A 20,697-nucleotide genomic window follows, 5' to 3' on the forward strand; every position below is an offset into this window, starting at 1 on the left:
CGCATCCTAGTGTGTTCACATTCAAACCTTGGAACTGTTGATTATATTACATTATGCGGTAAAGCGAAGTGAAAGTGTTAGTTGCTCAATCGTGTCCACTCTTTGTGACCCCACGGACTGTAGCCCACCAGCCTCCTCCGTTCATGGGATTTCTCAGGCAAGAATACTGGAGTGGGTTGCCATTTTCTTCTCCAGGGGATCTTCCCGACCCAGGGATCAAACCCCAGTTTCCTGCACTGCAGGCAGACTCTTTACCATCTGAGTTAGATGGTAAGGGGAGTTAAAATTGCTATTCAGCTGACCTCAAAACATGGAGATTATCCTGGATTAATTTGGTGATCCCAGTGTAATCATGGGTCCCTAAAAGCAGAAGAGGGGAATCGAAAGAAAGAACCAGAGAGAGAGCTACGTGAGAGGGACCAGGCCTCCTTTGAAGATGGAGGAAGGGACCATGAGTCAAGGAAGGTGGATGACATCTACAAGATGGAAAGGCAAAGAAACAAATTCTTCTGTAAAGCCCCCAGAAAAGGTGCATCCTACTGACACCCTGATCTTCGCCCTGTGAGGTCTATGTTAGACTTCTGATGAGCTGAACTGTAAGATAATAAATCTGTGTTTTATTTTTTAAAATGTTTATGTATTTAATTTTCTGGCTGCGCTGGGTCTTCATTGCTGCACACAGGTGCTCTCCCGTTACAGGCAGTGGGGGCTACTCTTGGTTGTGGTGCTCGGGCTTCTTGTTGCAGTGGTTTCTCTTGTTGAGGAGCACAGGCTCTGGACTCCTGGGCTTCAGTAGTTGTGGTGCATGGTTCTGGCTGCCCTGAGGCATGTGAGATCTTCCCAGACCAGGGATCGAACCCATGTTCCCTGTATTGGCAGGCAAATTTTTAACCACTGGACCACCAGTGAAGTCCAAATCTGTGTTGTTTTAAGCCACTGAGTTTGTGGTAATTTGTTACAATAGCCATGGAAAACTAGTACAAACATTTGTACTGCTCCTCAGAAAAAATCATCCACTTGGCTTTCCCACTTTCCTCATGACCTTATTATTTCATTGGCTGCCTTGATTTCCCTAATGAATCCTGGCTCCATGTTTCTTATCTAGATCCTTGGATAAAACAACCCACTATAAGACTGTCTACTCCCACTCAGCTCTGCCTGTCCCTCATACACACCTTCCCAATATTTGCTCGTTGGCTTTACAAACCACAATCTGTACTAAGGGGCTACATAACTGTCCTGCTATTGTTTCCTACTTTCCAGGAATTGCAATGCTTATCGGGGAAATTATGTGTATGGCTGCACATGTAGTTGCTTATAGCTTCCTATTTATGAAAGAGACAGTGAAATCTATATCTTGCTTCTTGACAGAGGAGGAAAATTCTGGGTTATTGCCTGGCTACCTGTTTTATTGGGCTGACTTGCGCAGCAGGCTAAAGTGCGTGTTTGTTAGCCTAACATATCAAGATGTTGGCTAATAGATGCCAACACATTTACTAGCTCCTACAAATGATTTAATCCTTGACTTGATAACAGCACAACGTTCTTATTGTCCGGTGACTGTTGTAGAGTTAATTGGTGTTGGGGGCTTAATTTTGCAGGAGTCTTAGTGGATCAGTGTGATATGAGTTAGTTAGGACAACTAACTTTCCTGGCCGCTGGGAGGCTTGAATTCACCCAAAATGTCTGTCTTCTCATCACATTCCATTGTGTGTTAGGGAAAGGCAGAATGCATAATTCTGACACTTGTATTTGTTCATTGCCTGGCTGGGAAATTTGTTCAGTTCAGTTGCTCAGTCATGTCTGACTCTCTGTGACCTCATGGACTGCAGCATGCCGGGCCTCCCTGTCCATCACGAACTCCCAGAGCTTGCTCAAACTCATGTCCATCTAGTCGATGATGCCATCCAACCATCTCATCCTCTGTCGTCCCCTTCTCCCCCTGCCTTCAATCTTTCCCAGCATCAGGGTCTTTTCCAGTGAGTCAGTTCTTCTCATCAAGTGGCTAAAGTATTGGAGTTTCAGCTTCAGCATCAGTCCTTCCAATGAATATTCAGGACTGACTTCCTTTAGGATGAACTGGTTGGGTCTCCTTGCAGTCCGAGGGACTCTCAAGAGTCTTCTCCAACACCACAGTTCAAAAACATCAGTTCTTCGGCACTCAGCTTTCTTTATAGTCCAACTCTCACATCCATATGTGACTACTGGAAAAACCATAACTCTGACTAGATGGACCTTTGGTGGCAAAGTAATGTCTCTGCTTTTTAATATGCTGTCTAGGTTGGTCATAACTTTTCTTCCAAGGAGTAAGCGTCTTTTAATTTCATGGCTGCAGTCACCAACTGCAGTGATTTTGGAGCCCAAGGAAAGAAAGTCTCTATCTGTTTCCATTGTTTCCCTATTTATTTGCCATGAAGTGATGGGACTGGATGCCATGATCTTAGTTTTTTGAATGTTGAGTTTTAAGTCAACTTTTTCACTGTCCTGTTTCACTTTCATCAAGAGACTGTTTAGTTCTTCTGTGCTTTCTGCCATAAGGGTGGTGTCATCTGCATATCTGAGGTTATTGATATTTCTTCTGGCAATCTCGATTCCAGCTTATCCTTTATCTAGGCCGGCATTTCTCATGATGTACTCTGCATAGGAAAGTCTGGGTCAGTCTTTTGTGGGGTCACTGATCCTTTCTCTTGGGTCCTGGTGCGCACAGTGTTCGTGCCCTCCACGAGTCTATTTCCCAGTCCTGTGTAAGTTCTGGTAGCTCTATGGTGGGGTTAATGGCAACCCCCTCCAAGAGGCCTTATGCCATACCCAAGTCTGCTGCACCCAGAGCCCATCCCTGTGGCAGTTCACTGCTGACCCGTACCTCCACAGGAGACTCTCAAACACAGTTCTGTCTCAGTCTCTGTGGGGTCCCTGGGTCCTGGTGCACACAAGGTTTCTTTGAGCCCTCTGAGCATCTCTGGCGGGAATGGGGTTTGATTCTGAACGCGAGTTCACCCCTCCTCCCCTCTTGCTGGGGCTTCTCTGCGCTTGGACATGGGGCTTCACCTCACAGCCACTCCAGTGCTGCGCAGCTGCTGCTCCAGCCAATGCAAGAGAAGACTCTACACATGGACATCACCAGGTGGTCAACACCGAAATCAGATTGATTCTATTCTTTGCAGCCAAAGATGGAGATGCTCTATACAGTCAGCAAAAACAAGACCAGGAGCTGACTGTGGCTCAGATCATGAACTCCTTATTGCCAAATTCAGACTTAAATTGAAGAAAGTAGGGAAAATCATTAGACCATTCAGGTATGATCTAAATCAAATCCCTTATGATTGTACAGTGGAAGTGGGAAATAGATTCAAAGGATTAGATCTGATAGACAGAGTACCTGAAAAACTATGGATGGAGGTTCGTGACATTGTATAGGAGATAGGGATCAAGAAAAAGAAATGCAAAATAGCAAAATGGCTGTCTGAGGAGGCCTTACAAATAGCTGTGAAAAGAAGAGAAGCTAAAAGCAAAGGAGAAAAGGAAAGATATACCCATTTGAATGCAGAGTTCCAAAGAATAGCAAGGAGAGATAAGAACACCTTCCTTAGTGATCAGTGCAAAGAAATAGAGGGAAATGATATAATGGGAAAGACTAGAGATCTCTTCAGGAAAATTAGAGATACCAAGGGAACATTTCTTGCAAAAATGGGCACAATAAAGGACAGAAATGGTATGGACCTAACAGAAGCAGAAGATATTAAGAAGAGGTGGCAAGAATACACAGAAGAACTGTACAAAAAGGATCTTAATGACCCAGGTAATCATGATGGTATGATCACTCATCTAGAGCCAGACATCCTGGAATGTGAAGTCAAGTGGGCCTTAGGAAGCATCACTACGAACAAAGCTCGTAGAGGTGATGGAATTCCAGTTGAGCTATTTCAAATCCTAAAAGATTTTCCTGTGAAAGTGCTGCACTTAATATGCCAGCAAATTTGGAAAACTCAGCAGTGGCCACAGGACTGGAAAAGGTCAGTTTTCATTCCAATCCCAATGAAAGGCAATGCCAAAGACTGTTCAAACTATCACACAATTTCACTCATCTCACATGCTAGTTGAGTAATGCTCAAAATTTACCAAGCCAGGCTTCAACAGTACGTGCACTGCGAACTTCCAGATGTTCAAGCTGGATTTAGAAAAGGCAGAGGAACCAGGGACCAAATTCCCAACATCTGGTGGATCATTGAAAAAGCAAGAGAGTTCCAGAAAAACATCTATTTCTGCTTTATTGACTATGCCAAAGCCTTTGACTGTGTGGATCACCACAAACTGTGGAAAATTCTGAATGAGATGGGAGTACCAGACCACCTGACCTACCTCTTGAGAAATCTGTATGCAGGTCAGGAAGCAACAGTTAGAACTGGACATGGAACAATAGACTGGTTCCAAATAAGAAAAGGAGTACATCAAGGCTGTGGCAACCCACTCCAGTACTCTTGCCTAGAAAGTCCCATGGATGGAGGAGCCTGGTAGGCTACAGTCCTTAAGGTCGCAAAGAGTTGGACACGACCGAGTGAGTTCACTTTTACATTTCACTTTCATGCGTTGGAGAAGGAAATGGCAACCCACTCCAGTGTTCTTGCCTGGAGAATCCCAGGGACAGGGGAGCCTGGTGGGCTGCCATCTGTGGGGTTACACAGAGTTGGACACAACTGAAGTGACTTAGCAGCAGCAGTAGCAAGGCTGTATATTGTCACCCTGCTTATTTAACTTATATGCAGAGTACATCATGAGAAATGCTGGGCTGGATGAAGCAGAAGCTGGAATCAAGATTGCTGGGTGAAATATCAAGAACCTCAGATATGCAGATGATACCACCCTTATGGCAGAAAGCACAGAAGAACTAAACAGTCTCTTGGTGAAAGTGAAACAGGACAGTGAAAAAGTTGGGTTAAAACTCAACATTCAGAAAACTAAGATCATGGCATCTGATTCCATCATTTCATGGCAAATAAATGGGGAAACAGTGGAAACAGAGACTTTCTTTTCTTGGGCTCTAAAATCACTGCAGTTGGTGACTGCAGCCATGAAATTAAAAGACGCTTGCTCCTTGGAAGAAAAGTTATGACCAACCTAGACAGCATATTAAAAAGCAGAGACATTACTTTACCACCAAAGATTCATCTAGTCAGAGCTATGGTTTTTCCAGTAGTCACGTATGGATGTGAGAATTGGACTATAAAGAAAGCTGAGTGGAGAAGAATTGATGCTTTTGAACTGTAGTGGTTGGAGAAGACTCTTGAGAGTCCCTCGGACTGCAAGGAGACCCAACCAGTTCATCCTAAAGGAAGTCAGTCCTGAATATTCATTGGAAGGACTGATGCTGAAGCTGAAACTCCAATACTTTAGCCACTTGATGAGAAGAACTGACTCACTGGAAAAGACCCTGATGCTGGGAAAGATTGAAGGCAGGGGGAGAAGGGGATGACAGAGGATGAGATGGTTGGATGGCATCATCGACTAGATGGACATGAGTTTGAGCAAGCTCTGGGAGTTCGTGATGGACAGGGAGGCCTGGAGTTCTGCAGTCCATGGTCTGCAGACGAAAAGGTCTGACGTGACTGGACTGACTGACTGACTCTGCATAGAAGTTAAATAAGCAGGGTGACAGTATACAGCCTTGACATACTCCTTTCCCGATTTGGAACCAGTCCATTGTTCCTTGTCCAGTTTTAACTGTTGCTTCTTGACCTGCACACAGATTTCTCAGGAGGCAGGTAAGGTGGTCTGTTATTCCTATCTCTTGAAGAATTTTCCAGTTTGTTGTTATCCACACAATTAAAGGCTTTGGCCTAGTCAATGAAGCAGAAATAGATGTTTTTCTGGAACTCTCTTGCTTTTTCAATGATCCACCAGATGTTGGGAATTTGGTCCCTGGTTCCTCTGCCTTTTCTAAATCCAGCTTGAACATCTGGAAGTTCACAGTGCACGTACTGTTGAAGCCTGGCTTGGTAAATTTTGAGCATTACTCAACTAGCATGTGAGATGAGTGAAATTGTGTGGTAGTTTGAACAGTCTTTGGCATTGCCTTTCATTGGGATTGGAATGAAAACTGACCTTTTCCAGTCCTGTGGCCACTGCTGAGTTTTCCAAATTTGCTGGCATATTGAGTGCAGCACTTTCACAGGATCATCTTTTAGGATTTGAAATAGCTCCACTGGAATTCCATCACCTCTATGAGCTTTGTTCGTAGTGATGCTTCCTAAGGCCCACTTGACTTCACATTCCAGGATGTCTGGCTCTAGATGAGTGATCACAGCATCGTGGTTATTTGGGTCATTAAGATCCTTTTTTGTACAGTTCTTCTGTGTATTCTTGCCACCTCTTCTTAATATCTTCTGCTTCTGTTAGGTCCATACCATTTCTGTCCTTTATTGTGCCCATCTATGCATGAAATGTTCCCTTGGTATCTCTAATTTTCTTGAAGAGATCTCTAGGCTTTTCCATTTTATTGTTTTCCTCTATTTCTTTGCATTGATCACTGAGGAGGGCTTTCTTATCTCTCGTTTCTATTCCTTTGGAACTCTGCATTCAAATGGGTATATCTTTCCTTTTCTCATTTGTCTTTTGCTTCTCTTCTTTTCTCAGGTATTTGTAAGGGCTCCTCAGGCAACCATTTTGCCTTTTTGCATTACTTTTTTTTGGGGGTGGTCTTGATCACTGCCTCCTGCACAATGTCACGAACCCTCATCCACAGTTCTTCAGGCACTCTATCAGAGCTAATCCCTTGAATCTATTTGTGACTTCCACTGTATAATGGTAAGGGATTTGATTTAGGTCAAATCTGAATGGTCTTGTTCTTTGCCTGGAAGGGAAATTTTTTACTGATGCAAAATTTCTTGACTCACTGTGATGATTTCTTAGCCCCTTCTGGGCCCTCCTCCCTTATCCATCAAGTAATTTCCCAGGTATAAGGAAGAAGATATTTTATATTTTTGTAGGCCTTAGAGACTTTGGTGAGTGTTATTGATCAGCTAATTCTGCAGATGTCATTTGGTTGATTCTTGCTTTTTTCTTTTTTCTATTATGATGATCTCTGCCATTTAAGCATAATGTTTAGACAATTTGCATTCATTATCAACATGATCAATTTAAAATTTCCCATCTTGTTCTCTGTTTTCTATGTGTCTCATCTTTATTCCTCTTTCATGTTTTCCTGGTTTCTTTTCGATTAACAGTATTTTTTTGTGATTCCGTTTTATCTCCATTATTGGCTTATTAGCTGTACCTTTTGTTTTATTTTTTAGTAGTTACTCTATAGAGTCTATATATCTAACTATTAATTTGTGTTTAATATACCATTTCACACAAGAATCTTACAAAGTATACTTCCCTTCTACATCCTCATCTTTTGTTGTTTTTATCACATTTTACTTCTACCTGTTATAAACCACATAGTTAATGAACTTTCTTTAAAGAGCCAAGTTAGTTTTTTCCAGCTTTTGAGGTATAATTGACAAAACTATATTTAAAGTGTGCAACATGATGATTTGATATAGGTATAGATTGTAAACCATTACCTTAGTGAATTTGTGTGTGTATGTGTGACAACCTTGAATATCTGCTCTTTTAGCAAATTTCAGTTGTATAATACAGAATATAATCACATTCTGTACTTTCATTGTGCTGTTTTTGCTGTAGTCATGCTGTACTTAGATTCTCAGGACTTTTTCATCTAATAGCTGAGGGTTTGTACCCGTTAAGTAACCTCTCTCCATTTCCCCAGTCTCCGGCAACCACCCTCCTACTCTGTTTCTGTGAGTTCATCTTTCTCTCAAGATTCTCCATATTTTGAGATTATGCAGTGTTTCTTTTTATTTCTCTGAGTTATCTCACTTAGCATAATGTCCTTCAGTTTCATTTAGGTTGTTGCAAATGATAGGATTTCCTTGTGGGGTTTTTTTTTGATGGCTCAGTATTATTCCATTGTATTTACATCTTTTTATACACAGTGTTACTTGCATGCAGAGTGTTGAACACATCGCTCATGAAAGTATGGAGCAGGGGGGAGCCTGCCACTGGGTGGGAGAGTGTGTGTGAGTGAGGTGCGCAGATCGTTGAGGTTATTGAAGGTGAGGCCTCCCCAGCAGCTCAGGTGTGGACTTGATGCTGTCCTTGAAATGGTTGGTAGGATCCATGTTTCTTTGACACATCTCCGGCTCTGGCTGCCCCTCCCTGCCTCTCAGTTGTACATTTGTCTCAGTACCCCTAGATGGGGCAGGAAAGAAGTGGGTCCTTCATGGAAGCAACCTAGATGCCCATCAGCAGACGAATGGATAAGGAAGCTATGGTACATATACACCATGGAATATTACTCAGCCATTAAAAAGAATTCATTTGAATCAGTTCTAATGAGATGGATGAAACTGGAGCCCATTATACAGAGTGAAGTAAGCCAGAAAGATAAAGACCAATACAGTATACTAACACATATATATGGAATTTAGAAAGATGGTAACGATAACCCTATATGCAAAACAGAAAAAGAGACACAGATGTACAGAACAGAATTTTGGACTCTGTGGGAGAAGGCGAGAGTGGGATGTTTCAAGAGAACAGCATTGGAACATGTATATTATCTAGGGTGAAACAGATCACCAGCCCAGGTTGGATGCATGAGACAAGTGCTCAGGTGCACTGAGAAGACCCAGAGGAATCAGGTGGAGAGGGAGGTGGGAGGGGGGATCGGGATGGGGAATACTTGTAAATCCATGGCTGATTCATGTCAATGTATGACAAAAACCACTACAATATTGTAAAGTAATTAGCCTCCAACAAATAAAAATAAATGAAAAAAAAAAAAAGAAAGAAGTGGGTCCTTTTGGCAGTATAATGTCCAGCTGAGTACTCACTCACATGCACTCAAACATTCCATGGTGGGAGAAATTGCTGTCAAGAGATCCTAAGCTTTGCCACCTTGGGGGAGTGGGTAATGTGGTCCTGTTACTTCTACATCTAATCCCTGTTTTATTTTGCTCCCATAGTGTACTGGAACTTCTCTGCTGGACTCCGGAGTTCTATAAAAGCCCTATTCTTGGTAGGTGATTGTCCTAGTCAGTTGGTCTTTGGGGAAATGGCAGTAGAAAACTCCTCTTCTGCCATTTGCTGATGTCATTTCAGTTAACCTTTAAAAAGATTAAAATTGAGAGAAAAATGTCCTTAGTATTTAGCCATGTGTTTTACATTGTAGGCCTCTATGGCATTTTTGTAGTTACAGATTTCCATTTGATATTTTTCTTCTGCTGGAAGAACTTTAATATTTCTCATGAGATAAGTCAGAGAAAGACAAATACTGTACGATATCGCTTATATGAAGAAACAGAAAAAACCAAACTCATAGAAACACAGTAAAATGTTGGCTACCAGAGGATCCTAGGTGGACGGAAAGGAAAGATGTTTAAGAGGACAGACTTGCTACCAAGTAGTTAAATAAGTTGTAGAGAATTAATGCATAGTACAGAGACTATAGATAATATTGTATTACAATTGTCAAACCTGCTAAGAAACAAACTCAATTATTCCAACCACTAAAAAGAAAATAGTTATATAATGTGATAAAGGTGATTATTGCTACAAAGGCAATTGTATTACAAAATAAATTGTATACCTTAAATTTACACGATGTTATATGTCAAATACATTTTTGCTGAAGTATAGTTGCTTTATAATGTCATTAGTTTCTGCTGTACAGCGGACTGAATCAGGCACATGTATTCACATATCCTGTGTTCCTTGGATTTCCTTCCCTTTTAGGTCACCACGGAGCTTGGAGTAGAGGTCTCTGTGCTGTAGAGTTCGTCCTTATTAGTTATTTCATTATTAGTGTATATATCCCAATCTCCCAATCCTTACCAGCTCCCCCTTCCCCTCTTGGTACTCATACATTTGTTCTCTGTGTCTCTATTTCTGCTTTGCAAAGAAGTTCATCTATGCCATTTTTCTAGATTCCACATGTATGCATTAATATACAATATTTGTTTTTCTCTTTCTGACTTACTTCATTCTGTATGACTGTTTCTAGGTCCATCTACATCTGATGGCATCATTTTGTTCCTTTTTGTGACTGAGTAATATTCCCCTGTATAAATGTACCACATTTTCTTTATCCATTCCTCTGTTGATGGACATTTAGATTTCTTCCATGTCTTGGCTATTGTAAATAGTACTGCAGTGAACACTGAGGGTGGGGAGTACATCATGTATCTTTTTTAATTATATTTTTCTCCAGGAGTATGCCCAGAAGTGGGATTGCTGGGTCATATGGTAGTTCTGTGTTTAGTTTTTTGAGGACCCTCCATACTGTTCTCCATAGTGGTTGTACCAGTTTACATTCCCAGCAATAGTGTAGGAGAGTTGCATTTTCTCGACACCCTCTCCAGTATTTATTGTTTATGAAATTTTTGATGATGACCATTCTCACCTGTGTGAAGTGATACCTCATTGTAGTTTTCATTTGCATTTCTCTAATAGTGATGTTGGGCTTCCCTGGTAGCTCAGCTGGTGAAGAATCTGCCTGCAATGCAGGAGACCCTGGTTCGATTCTTGAGTCAGAAAGATCCGCTGGAGAAGGGATAGGCTACCCACTTCAGCATTCCTGGGCTTCTCTGGTGGCTCAGCTGGTAAAGAATCTGCCTGCAATGCAGGAGACCTGGGTTCTATCCCTGGGTTGGGAAGATCCCCTGGAGAAGGGAAAGGCTACCCACTCCAGTATTATGGGCTGGAGAATTCCATGAACTGTGTAATCCATGGTGTCTCAAAGAGTCAGACACGACAGTGACTTTCACTTTCAACAGTGATGTTGAGCAGCATTTCATGTGCTTGTTTGCTGTATATAAGTCTTCTTTGGAAAAATGTCAATTTAGTCTTCTGCCCATTTTTTTGATTGGGTTGTTTGTTTCTTTTGATATTGATCTATATGAGCTGTTTGTATATTTTGGAGATTAATTCCTTGTCAGTTGTTTTATTTGCAAATATTTTCTCGCATTCTGAGGGTTGTCTTTTTGTTTTATTTATGGTTTCCTTTGGGCTTCCCTGGTGGCTCAGTGGTAAAGAACTTGCCTCCTAATGCAGGAGATGGCAGGTTTAAGTGTTAGTTACTTAGTCATGTCTGACTCTCTGCGACCCCATGGATTGTAGCCCACCAGGCTCTTCTGTCCATGGAATTCTCCAGGGAAGAATACTGGAGTGTGTATGGTTTTAGGGAGTTTTCTAATTTCATTCTTTTTACATGTAGCTGTGCTGTATTCCTGTCTCCACTACTGAAGAGACTGTCTTTTCTCCATTGTATATTCTTGTCTCTTTTGTCAAAGATTAGGTGACCATAGATATGTGGGTTTATCTGTAGGCTTTCTATCCTATTCCATTTATCTATATATCTGTTTTTGTGCCAGTACCATACTATCTTGATTACTGTAACTTTGTAGTACAGTCTGAAGTCTGGGAGCCTGATTCTTTCAGCTCTAGTTTTCTTTCTCAATATTGCTTTGACTCTTGAGGGTCTTTTGTGTTTCCATACAAATTGTAAAATTTTTTGTTCAAATTCTGTGGAGAGTGCCATTAGTAGTTTGATAGAGATTGCACTGAATCTGTAAAATGCTTTGGGTAGTATGGTCATTTTCACAATATTGATTCTTCTAGTCCAAGTACATGTTATATATTTCCATCTGTTATCTTTGATTACTTTCATTAGTATGTTATATTCCAAATGTTTCAATTAAAAAATTTCTCATAGTGCATATCTGTTTTCAGTGAATTCTATCAGTTTTTATTTATCTGCAAAAGTATTTATTTTGCTTTCATTTGTGAAAAATATTTGTGTTGAGTATAGAATGTTGTTAATATTTTTCTATGTTGATTTTTTTTTATTCTTTCCACTGAGAAGTGTTTTCTGACATATGGACAAATTTCCTTCTCTGGACCCTCATCTCCTCATCTCTGACCACTAAACCTCAGCAAGACTATCCACAAATGCACAGACACCAGATTGCAGCCAATCTCTCTGTTTTTCCCTTATTTTCATTTGGCTCAAGGAACTCAGTCAGGATATTATCATTCAGGCAGAGGTGATGATGCAGTGAATTACAAGCATGCTGACAGGATTGACTTAGCTAAATAGTGATGATGACCTGAGAGGACTGGATGTGTAAAGTAAGAAATATCCGGAAGACTGTACTCATCCTGGAAAACATTTTCTTTGTAAAATAGAACCCATATTTTTGGCTGGACATACTGTTGTTGCCCAATGAAAAGGTTGAAAATCAAGTTCTTTTTGTAGCTATATGTGACCATATCACTAAATTCAGTTTAGTGAGATGAAAGAAGTGCTGTGTGCAACTTCTAGAAAGTGTTATTAGAAGGATTGAGCCCTGCTTCCGCTCTTTCCTGTTGGCTGTTACAGGCATGTGGATAGCAGGCGCCCAAGCAGCCTTGAAGGTGGGGACACGACAGCATCAAGAGGGAAGAAGCCTGGCACTGTGAGCCTGTACTCACTGGTCCAGCTGCATCTGGGCTGCTTTTTTCGTGGTAATACAATTACCTTTTATCTCGTGTAAGCCATTGGCTTTATCTGTTGTCTGTTTTTGCTCCTGTTGTGTGTGGTCGAACTTAATCCTGACTAGTGAAAGCCAGGTGACAGAGGAGGCCCAGGTCTGAATCCTGGATGACCGAACAAATAGTAATGCATTTGGTAGAGAGCAAACAGGTTAGGGGCTTGTAAAGGTAGATAATCCTGTAAAGCAATTAAGCACCGACATGAATAAATCTCAGCAGTTAAATTATTTTTTAAAACATGAAAAGACTAAAGCTTGTTTTTTATTTGAATCTTTTTTCCTTTTGCTTTCTTAGATATGAACACTTATCTCATATGTTAATCATGGTAGGAATTTGATGACTTAGTCTTACATCATAATGGAGTTCTAAAATATTAAGTCTCCCTCTGCCTCATTTTCCTGTTAATGGAGTTACAGGTCTTAATCACATTCTTGAATTAGAGACTTTTCGGTTTGGGTATCCTCAAAAGATTAATTGAAATAAAACATGGAAGAATGCATGATATATTGAAACTATTTATGAAGGGGTTTTTTCTCTTTGGATTAGGTCTTTGCCCTGTCACTTACTGTTAACCTTTATCACATGTTTGAACTTTCATGTCAAAATTGTTGTTGATCTCACCTAGGGAAAAATAAATTGAGTTTACCTTTTTGGCTTTATTATCATGAAACTTTGAAATGACAATAATTTGGTGGAGATTTCAGTTCGCTTTTTTATCCTCTAAGCCAATCACAGAATTTTTAGGATGCAGGTATATTTGTAATCTATTTTCTCCCTCTGACCTTTCTTCTCCAGGACAAAGGTGACGGATTTGTGGTGGTAGTTTTAAGCTTGACACCACCAGGGAAACATTTAAAATGTCTTTAGGCAAGCTTGTTTTCCCTGTCTTCTTGCCTGGTAGTTAGTGTTGAAAGCTGAGTGTCTCTTTGCTTTTCTAAAAGTATGTCTTCTCTAGGTGCTGGCAAACAAGTTGAAATTTAAATGACCTGTGGAATTCTTCAAGGCAGTGATTGTATGTGGGAAAAGGAAACTTTGAGGCAGATTCTGAACTAGAATGATGTAATGCATCCCAGGAAAGCAGTGGTTGGAATTCAGGTAGCTTTGAGCAGGTAACTTAATAGCAGAGGATACTATACCTCTGCCATACTAGAAACAAGCAGGTATAAAAGAAGAAAAGAAACGGGAACAGTAAGACCATTGAGAACAAAATAGAGGAGGGAATAGGGTTTAGGGCCTGTCTGAAGTAATCCTTAGAAGCCAAAGGCTTTAAAAGCCAAGACTACTTCATGTTTCTTTTGATAAAACAGTTATTACAAAATAATAATAAGGCTCAGGCCAATATCAACACTGAAATTTCACCTATATTATATCAATTTTTTAATACTTGTTTTATGGCCTAGGGCAGTGTCATATACAAAAGACCTTCCACCCAAACTGCATTTCGTTGAAAACAAAGGCAGGCATACTTGGAACTGAATTGACAGCTTTGTGGCTGTAAAGATAAATATAGCACTTTTCAGGTAGTGAATTCATGAATAATCAATGAACCAGCAAAGGAGGAAAAGTGACATATGGCAGCCTGGTGTGGATTAAGTGTGATTGTCACTTTCCCCTCCCCACCTTTTTCCCTTCTCTGATTTATTGAAAGAAACAAAGGCAGCCTCATGTAGCCGGAACACAGTACCTCTGGAAAAATCCATGTAGACAAACTGTTTACTGGTAAGTTTATTCATTAAATGTCTCCTCTGCTCTTTGGTTGTTTTAATAGGCCAGCTCAAGTTGTTTGTGTTAATTTAAATTTAATTCAAAATGAAAGTTTAAATGAGTAAACCAGTTTTTGTTTTTTTAAAAATTACTACTATACAGTCTTTTCAAATCAGTAACACTTAACTAGTTATGCTAATTTTGCCACAGTGTTTTCATGCTTTTACCTAGTGTGTAAACCGGAAGAGGTAGAAGGCATTCTTGGTTTTTCCCTTTGTAGCAACCAGCAGTTTACTGGAGACAATGATTTTATTATTTTTAACAACAAAAAAAAGAAACCCCAACAGATTTCACAAAATTCCTTGGTAACACCAAGGTTTTGCAGAATAATATTCTGAGGGACTGTTAATGGGGAAGTATTTGTTCACAGCCCAAATAATAACCATACCATTTTAAAACAATATTCTTCCTTGGCAGCTATTGAAGGGTGGGATTTTAGTCCAGTGAGTCAGTTTGCACCTTTTATTCGCCTGGCTTTGTGCCAGGGATCTGATCCTGAAAGATTTAATATTGGAGAGTCTCTAAATAGTCTGATTCTCCAGTTTCGCATTCTGCTCTGGTTTTTCCAAATCCCTTGAAATTGTCAGAGGAATCAGTGGTAAGATTAAAAAAAAGATTATTTGCTTTGAATGGCTCCTCCAATTCCTCTACTCCCCGAAAAATGTTCTGGAAACTTACTCTTAGACATGCAGATTCCCATCTGAATATGAAATATTTGTTGATTTATTTGTAAATAATGTGGATCTTGTGGAAGTTTTACTGTGACCTCAGAAATCAAGGTGTGATTTGGGTTAGGTTTGTAATATTCAACACCAGAGATGGTGCGCAAACTAAAAGTCGAGTCTGTGACAGTAGGATGTCCATGGGGCATCCCTTTCCATCTTTCAGAAACAGTTAAGTTGATTTTTATGATGGAATTGAGTACCACAAGATACTATCATGGTGGAGAGATTGTAAGAGACACTATTTTCTTGGTGGTGTAGAGGATCCTGTCTTCACTGATGGCTTCCAGAGGAGGATGGACTTGAAGGGAATGTAGCCTAAAGAACCTTCTTCAGAACTCGTTCTCCTCTTGGTCCCTTTGCCCATTCCAAATTGTGAATGGCATTGTTGTTGTTGTTCAGTCACTAAGTCATGTCCACCTCTTTGCAGTCCCATGAACAGCAGCACACCAGGCTTCCCTGTCTTTCATTATCTCCCGGACTTTGCTCAAACTCATGTCCATTGTGTTGATGATGCCATCCAACCATCTCATCCTCCTCTTTCAGCCTCTTCTCCTTCTGCTCTCCATCTTTCCTAGTATCAAAATCTTTTCAAATGTGTGGTCTTTTAGCATCAGGTAGCCAAAGTATTGAAACTTTAGCATCAGTCCTTCCAGTGAATATTCAGGATTGATTTCATTTAAGATTGACTGGTTTGTTCTCTTTGGAGTTCAAGGGACTCTCAAGAGTCTTCTCCAGTACCACAGTTCGAAAGCATCAATTCTTTGGTGCTCAGCCTTCTTTATGGTCCATCTCTCACATCCGTGGATGATGTGATATGGTTTACTGGAAAGACCATAGCTTTGATTTTATGGACCTTTGTCGGCAAAGTAATGTCTCTGCTTTGTAATATGCTGTCTAGGTTTGTCATAGCTCTCCTTCCAAGGAGCAAGCATCTTCTAATTTCATGGCTGCAGTCACCATCCACAGTGATTTTGGAGCCCAAGAAAATAAAATCTGCTATTGTTAACCAGTTTTTCCCCATCTGTTTGCTATGAAGTGATGGGACCGGATGCCATGGTCTTAGTTTTTTGAATGTTGAGTTTTAAGCCAGCTTTTCTACTCTCTTTTTTCACCCTCATCAAGAAGCTCTTTAGTTCCTCTTTGCTTTTTGCCATTAGAAGGGTATCATCTGCAAGTTTTAGGTTCTTGATGTTTCTCCCTGCATTGTTGATTCCAGCTTGTGAGTCATCCAGCTTGGCATTTCTCATGACATACCCTGCATGTAAGTTAAATAAGCAGAGTGACAATATACAGCCTTGATAAACTCCTTTTTCAATTTTGAACCAGTCTGTTGTTCCATGTCCGGTTCTAACTGTTGCTCCTTGACCTGCATACAGATTTCTCAGGAGGTAGGTAAGGTGGTCTGGTATGCCCATCTCTTTTAAGAATTCTCCACAATTTGTAGTTATCCACACAGTAAAGGCCTTAACGTAGTCAGTGAAGCTGAAGTAGATGTTTTTCTGGATTCTGGCATTGCATATACACAATCTTTTGGACTGTGTGATTGTTAGTGCCATAAAGAGTGGCAGCTTGTAATCTTGCAGTCGAGTATGGTCATTAAGAACATACACTTGGAATCTCTGCTCTTAAGATGGTGGTATATTGTATTTTCCACAGATGGCTGCACTTCCAGCCCCCTGCTCTTTCTAGTCTGTGACCCTGATACTTCTCCCTTGAGAGGAAGGGTCTCTATCCTCTCCTCTTGAATCTGCGCAGGCTTGAGATTTGCCTGTGACTAATGGAATGTCGCAAAAGTGCTGAGTGATGTCAGAAGCTTGGTCAGAAAAGAGTTTACTCTCTGCCTTGTTTTCCAGGACACTTGCACTTGGGTCCCAGTGCTGCCGTGTCCTATTATGCTGGAGCTGCCATGCTGTAAAGAACGCACAGGACACCAGAGAGGCCGTATGTACGTTCTTTAGGTGACAGCTCCAGCTAAGGTTCTAGACCATAGTAGCATCAACACTCATATACACAAGTGAAAATTCCCCACATGACTCCCACCCCCAGCCATTGAAGCATCCCTAGTTGTTGAGTCTTCTTAGTTATAGCCTCAGACATTGTACATTACTTTTGTGCTTTGTCCAAACCTCTGATCTACAGACTTAATTTGTGATAAAATTGTTTTTCAAGCCACTGCATTTGGTGTAATTGTGTGATGTAGCAGTAGTGAGTGAAATGAAAATCTTGGCAAATTATTTGACTTTTGTGTCCCTTTTGTGTTTCCTATCTTTAAAATGTTCATAATAATAATAGTATTCCTAGAGAAAAATGAGTTAATTATGTAAAGCATTTAGTGAAGTATCTGGCACATAGGAAGGGTTCATTAAATGTTAGCTGTTAACTAGGGGAAATCCATTAGATACTAAGTGTTTGGGGGAGCACTCTCATGTAAGAAATAGCTCAGCTGGACTTCATTAGTGAAGTGTTCATCATGATATGTAAAAAGGGACAAAAAGAAGATTGGCACACTTTTAAGTGATATGGAGAAGACGTTAGTGTTTACATCACTGTGTATAAAATCATGGATCATTAAAAATGTACACAGTCCTTTTACGTCTTGATCCTCATCTTGTTGTGAAAGAGTTCTAGTTATTTTGCTTCTTTTCTATTAGTCAGTACCTGTCACCATGATATTTTAGTTGACTGTATGTTGAAACACAGAGATTACCAGTTTCTTTTTGTTTTTAAAAATGTACTTATTTAAAATACTGACTTTAGGCTAGCTATGTGTAATATGTTTTCTTCCAGCTTCTCATTAAAATACTCAGATAGTTCCAGAACAGCACCAGAGAGTTAAGTAGCAGTAAACCACTTAGTTTTAGAGGCATTGCCCTTAACTACTTACTACATTGAAGCTGAAGTAGACTGAGAAAGCCTGCGTGGTATATTTATGCTTTGACTTCTAAACCTGGAGAATAAGATTAGATGAGGGGAGAAGTTAGACAAGGGCTTTAATCTATTCCCATTGTTTATTCACCCTTCTGAGACCATGAATGACTGAAGCCTATACTGTTTTCTTCACATTTTGTATTTCACGATATATTACAAGTCAGTTAACTTGACTAGAGATTTGCTCTGTTTCCACTGACTCTTAACTCCTCCACACCTACCTTTAACACTGTTCTCTGTGCATCTATTCATAGGCTAAAAATTCCAGTATGCAATGTGGAAGAGAATGAAAGGAAACTGTTAGGATATTGCATTCCAGGAACGCAGTGCAGCTGTAGAGGTGGTGTTAAGAGGAACCCTGCAACAGTTGTGCTCTTAGGATTTCAGATTAGCATTTATTTTTTTCTGTTAAAAGACGAACTACAGCACATTCCAGATGTAATAGTAATAAATTTTCATGAGAAGAGAGAATGATAGAAGATTTAAGTCAGTTGAGCACAGTTGCACTGCTTGCTGAGTATTATGAACTGAACCATGGCCTGTGTCCTTCAGCCTGTATATACACAACGTGACCAAGTTAAGACGTGAGCAGTTTCACCATCCAGTGGATAGTGGCAAGAATGGAGAGACTCAAGGATGATCTACACACTCTGCCATTTTAAAAATTGTGTATATTCTTTTTGCAAAGATAATCTTTATGGAAATTATGAAAGAAATATATAGCATCAGAGAAGGGAACCATTGCCCAAAGATGATGAGGAAAGACTTAATAATTATGAATATGATTTATTATGATATACAGAAGATATTCATGGAAATGTAAGATTTTTTTCTCAGCAAGGAAGCAAAAATATGACCTCTATAAAATCAGAACAAAAAGTTATAAGAAAAAATAAGAATAAGATTTTAGGAGGAACTGGAATGAAGAAGATTAAAAATAAACCAAAAAGCCTGAAAATGCAGTAGCAGGATAAAAATCTGCAATGGCAGTTGTAAATAGCAGAGCTGATCCTGCAGAAAACAGAATCAATCCTATAGTGAGTATTTGAGATTGTCTAGAATAAGGAGAAAATGGTGACAGGAAGTGAGGTGATGAGGGTAAAGATGATAAATACTGAGGGCAGAGAGAGGAGAAATAACTGATGAATGTGGTATTTCTAAGGGAGAAATCAGAATAAATGTAACAACAACAACAAAAAATAAAAGTAGAAGAAAACTTCCGTGGACTGACAGGTTTCTGAATCTGCAGGTCCAAAGTGTAGGTTTCATTGTGTTCTAGGTAAAATTAATGAAAATAAATCCCCACCTATTTGAATTCTGATGGCATTTATAATTTTTAAAGAAAAGAACTCATAGATTCAAAAGTAAATGGTTATAGTGGTCATCTTCACTGCAGATTTCTTTTTATTTATCCTGTAGTGGATTCACTCGGAGAAGGCAGTGGCAACCCATTCCAGTACTCTTGCCTGGAAACTCCCATGGACGGAGGAGCCTAGTAGGCTACAGTCCGTGGGGTCGCACAGAGTCGGACACGACTGAGGCGAGTAAGCAGCAGCAGCAGCAGTGGGTTCACCGGGCTTCTTTCAAGCTATGAGTTCATTAGTTCTGGAAAAATCGTACCCATTTTCTCATCAGGTGTTACTTTTGCCATTCTCTTGTTCTTTAATTTCTTCAGTTTCTTTTGAAACTCCAGTTAAATATACTTTAGACGTTCTCATATATTCTTCACATATCTCAACCTCTCTCATGCATTTGTGATCTTTTTGTCTCTCTGTGTTGAATCTTGTATGGTTGCTTCCAGTGATGTGCTGGTGAACTGGTTCTCCAGGGGAAAATAAAGCCCTGATTTGTAGCATTTGTTGATTTTTGTAGTATAAACATGGAAGTTTCAGGCAACCAACATGACTTCACTGATGCAGAAGGACCTGCATGTAATTGGCTTTCACAAACTGGTTCAGGCCAGGTCTTGCGTACCTCTAGGCTTTTGTCCTATCTTTCCATTTATTAAATATCTTTTAAGTTGCATCTAATCTGCTTTTGGTTTCCCCAGTGGCTCAGCAGTAAAGAATCCGCCTGCAATGTAGGAGACACAGGAAATGTGGGATAGATCTCTTGGTTGGGAAGATCCCCTGGCGGAGGAAATGGCAATCCTCTTTGGTCTTCTTGCCTGACAAATCTTATGAAAGAGAGGCCTGGCAGGCTATAGTCCAAAGGGTTGTAAAGAGTCGGACATGACTGAGCATACAGCAATATGCTTTTAAACCTCTCCATTCAGTTCTTAATTGGGGTTATTTGATTTTTGATTCCTGAGTTTTTGTTTTTTCAAATCTATGTCACCATTTATGGTTTTCACTTCTCTGCTGGGCTTCCCTGGTGGCTCAGATGGTAAAGAATCCACTGCAGTGTGGGAGACCTGGGTTCGATCCCTGTGTTGGGAAGATTCTCTGGAGAAGGGAAGAGCTACCCACTCCAGTATTCTGACCTGGAGAATTCCATGGACAGAGGAGCCTGGCAGGCTGCAGTCCCTGGGGTTGCAAAGAGTCTGACACGACTGAGCAACTTTCACTGTTACTTTTCAGTTTTTTGCTAAAAGTTCAGAGTTGTCTTTTATTTATCTTGTCACAGAAAGCAAAATTGTTTTTGGTCTACATCTGATAATTCCAATTTCTTAAGTTGTTTCCTGACCCCC

At 40.2% G+C, this 20,697-nt stretch overlaps 1 protein-coding gene across 7 annotated transcripts in view; it reads left to right on the plus strand.

Moving 5' to 3' along the window:
• The window catches only part of COA1 (cytochrome c oxidase assembly factor 1), an 89,702-nt gene that overhangs the window by 35,812 nt on the left and 33,193 nt on the right, over positions 1 to 20,697 (plus strand). For 4 of the 7 annotated variants that reach the window (XM_065938799.1, XM_065938801.1, XM_065938798.1 and 1 more), the window contains exon 2: positions 9,027 to 9,079. The exons of the other annotated variants lie outside the window; for them this stretch is intronic. The gene's annotated coding sequence lies outside the window, so the exon portion shown is untranslated. The remainder of the gene's footprint in view (positions 1 to 9,026; positions 9,080 to 20,697) is intronic. 7 annotated transcript variants of the gene reach the window in all.

The sequence above is a fragment of the Muntiacus reevesi genome, chromosome 6, assembly GCF_963930625.1.
Source record: "Muntiacus reevesi chromosome 6, mMunRee1.1, whole genome shotgun sequence".
Taxonomy (NCBI): domain Eukaryota; kingdom Metazoa; phylum Chordata; class Mammalia; order Artiodactyla; family Cervidae; genus Muntiacus; species Muntiacus reevesi.